We start from the raw sequence: 3,862 nt of genomic DNA, 5'->3' as shown, positions 1-3,862 counted from the left end.
GCAGGGGATCTAGCAGGGAACGAGGATTTGAGAATTAAATATTTCCCTAGTTTGCTAACAAAAAATGCTTTTGTTTGGTTCACCACCTTACCCCCAAATTCCATAAACGTATGGGCACACATGGAGAGGTTGTTCCATGAACAATTCTACACGAGTCAAACCAAGATAAGTTTGAAAGAATTGGCTAGCATCAAGAGGAAGTTCACGGAGCCTATAGATGATTACTTGAACAGGTTCCGTTTGTTGAAGTCAAGATGCTTCACGGTTGTCCCAGAACATGAATTAGTCGAAATGGCTCCGGGCGGCCTAGACTATTCAATCAGAAAGAAACTAGATACCCAATACCTAAGAGATATGGCCCAATTGGCAGACAGGGTTCGACAAGTCAAACGACTAAAAGCAGAAAAGGCCATAGCAAATAAAAGTTACAAGAAGGAGAGGGTAGCATACATTGAAGCTGAAGACGTTGACGGCGAATCTTTCGAAGATTCATACAGCGTGGAAGAGGTCGAAATATATCTAGCTGAATTAAAAGAAGCACCACCTTATTCTTGCAAGTTGCTTACCCCTTCTAATGGAAAAAATCGAGTTGAGAATGATAAAAGCGATAGATTTCCTAAGAAAACTTATACATTTGACGTCACTAAATGTGACGAAATATCCGATTTGTTAGTAAAAGATGGCCAGATGATAGTGCCTCCTAATTCCAAAGTTCCTCCGTTAGAACAACGGAAGAAGCGAGGCTTTTGTAAATATCATGGTTTTTTAGGCCATAAAACCTCACAATGTTTTCTTTTCAGGGATCTAATTCAGAATGCTATCAAGGATGGACGTCTGAAATTCGCTGATAAAACAAAGAATCATATGAAGGTTGACACAGACCCTTTGAATGTTGCTGACACTAACCTGTGTGAACCACTGGACGTCAACATGGTGGAAGTGTCTGAAACTGATGTTGCTGAATCAGAGATAATTTCAACTGGAAAGCATGCTACTGAAAGCCTAAATGACAATACAGTCTTCAATGCTGATATTGAAGAATCCTTTGATGCAGAGATAACTGAAGATCTGAAAGGGAAAACTAGCGAGGCCACTGAAGACCTCAGAGCGGAACTTCAGCAGATACAGATCTCTGAAGCCCCTCCGGCAGTTGTTAACATGGTCAATGTTAGGCGGCCTTTATCTGAAATAGAAGAACTAGAAATGTGGCTGATAAGGGAGAAAGGAAACATGGAAATCCCACCAAGAGGGGAAAGTTTGAAAGATTATCTCTGGAATTGTCATGAGAAAAATGGTGGAAAAATGCTAATGTGCCCAAGATGTTCGATTATGCTGAATCGAAGGGTTCAAGCTAACTTTGAGAGGGCCATACGAGAAATAATGGAACAACCATGGAGAGGAGGAAACCTATTGCTGAAGGTATATCCAAGGACTGAGGAAAGCTTAGTAGGTTTCTTGGTCAGATGTCATAAAGAAAACACTGAGGTTGTATTGTGTCCCAGATGTGGAGCAGTCTATGACGAACTACTAGCGCGATCATTCGAAAGAGTATATTTCTACATGGGTCGAGACACTCAGGTACTCCGTTCCAACATGTATGTGTTCGACAACCGGACCTCATCGAAGAGGCCTGACAGCCCCCACCCTAGAGCTCGAAGGGTCACATTCAAAATCCCTGCAGACATACCCAGGGATAGATGGATGCAAGTCGGTGCTAGAACCAACAAATGGCGAAGCTGGGACCAAGGGGGAAGAACTGCAATGGCATATAGGAAGCAATTCCAGACATCAAATCGAGAGATGTACAAGTTGGAGAATTACAAGGGCAAAAATCCTATGTCTAGATCCCAATGGAGAAGACACCAGAGGATGAAGAAGGCCTAGAGGGAATATAAACCAAAGGAGATTGAAGAGTCTAGTAGCAACCAAATCCCAACGCAGGGGGCAAGGACAAGTAAACCTCCGGTGGAACGCAAGTTGTTCGATTCTGAAAACGAGAAGGAAGAAGAAAAGATGCATTCCAGCCCTTGGAAAGAAGACGATAGGATGACAAATGATTTCAAATCAGACGAAGTATCGTCTATAAACTTCAATTGCAATGTTGTGTCAGTACTCCCTCATGAGTTTAACCAAGAGACATAAGCTGAAGATTGTGAGGAAGCTAATGCAGAAGAGATGGCAAGACACAGACCTGTGTGTTATTATGTGCTAAACAATGGGGCAGTCGAAGAGCAGAATGCCTTCTTCGAGAGGCCTGATGAAGGTATGAGAAACCATCTAAAACCACTCTACATAAGGGCTAAGATTGAAAATGTTGGTATTAACAAAGTCCTAGTAGATGGGGGGGGGGCAGCAGTGAACCTAATGCCCCAGTACATGCTGAAGAGAATTGGTATGTTCGATACTGATATAAGGCCACATAACATGGTCTTGTCTAACTATGAAGGCAAAATAGGGCAAACTTTAGGAGTCATTCAAGTGAATTTAACTGTGGGTTTGGTCACAAGGCCAACGATGTTCATGGTGATACCAGAAAAGGCGAATTACAATCTTTTGCTAGGAAGAGAGTGGATCCATGGAGTTGCTGTAGTGCCTTCGACAATGCATCAAAGATTAACCATTTGGAGGGAAGATGGTATAGTGGAAAACATTGAAGGAGATCAGAGTTACTACATGGCTGAAGTTAATCAAGTCAACAAAACCAGTTTCGACAGGAAGTTGGCAAACATAGGACCTTGCCATGCTGTGGAAGATATATACACCCCAAATAAGAATGCTTTATACTATTTGTCTTTACACCCAAATGGGTTCCAATGGAATAAATAAATAATGGACGGTCCAGAAGATACCGCACCAATGGAGCATTTGCCAAAAATACGGCCAACAGGCTGGGATGACGACGTTGATGATGGCTGAGTCATCCTTCTTCGAAAGGATTTCGGCTTACATAGCCGAGAGCAAAAGAAAAAAGGCTCTCGAAGCCGAATTATTAAACATGAATGTTGATGCAATTCAAAGAGATGCAGAAACGACGGGTTCTAGGATACATTTGATCCCTCAATCTCCCGAAGACACAGTTCAAGTTGAAAAGATCCCAGGTGAAGAGGCGAGTCAAAGGCTGGACGCGATCTATGATGAAGAACCCTTGGGATTCGAGAAAGACCCAATGGCGTCACATATAAAGATGTTAGCCCAAGATCCACTCGAAGAAGTAAATCTTGGAGACGAAGACCAGAAGAGGGTAACATACGTCAGTGCAAAATTAGAGCCAGCTTTGAAATCTAGAGTCATTGCGTTATTGAAGGAAAACAAAGATTGCTTCGCATGGGATTACGACGAGATGCCTGGTTTAGGGAGAGATTTGGTCGAATTAAAGCTGCCTATAAAGGAAGGGAAAAAGCCCATCAAGCAAACTCCTAGGAGGTTCGCACCAGAGATTCATTCGAAGATCAAAGCAGAGGTCGAGAGACTTCTACGTTGCAAGTTCATCAGAACTACAAGGTATGTTGAATGGATTGCTAATATTGTGCCGGTTATTAAAAAGAACGGTTCATTAAGAGTATGCATAGATTTTCGTGATCTGAATGCAGCAACTCCTAAGGATGAATATCCCATGCTTGTGGCAGAAATGCTAGTAGATTCAGCCGCAGGCTTCGAATATTTAAGTATGTTGGATGGATATTCTGGGTATAACCAGATCTTCATTGCAGAAGAAGATGTGTCCAAAACAGCTTTTCGTATCCCAGGGGCAATAGGCACCTACGAATGGGTTGTAATGCCTTTTTGTCTAAAAAACGCTAGAGCAACTTATTAAAGAGCAATGAATTCCATATTCCATGATTTTATAGAAACTTTCATGCAA

The sequence above is a fragment of the Vicia villosa genome, unplaced genomic scaffold, assembly GCF_029867415.1.
Source record: "Vicia villosa cultivar HV-30 ecotype Madison, WI unplaced genomic scaffold, Vvil1.0 ctg.001413F_1_1, whole genome shotgun sequence".
Taxonomy (NCBI): Eukaryota; Viridiplantae; Streptophyta; class Magnoliopsida; order Fabales; family Fabaceae; genus Vicia; species Vicia villosa.
This window is presented reverse-complemented; position numbering follows the sequence as displayed.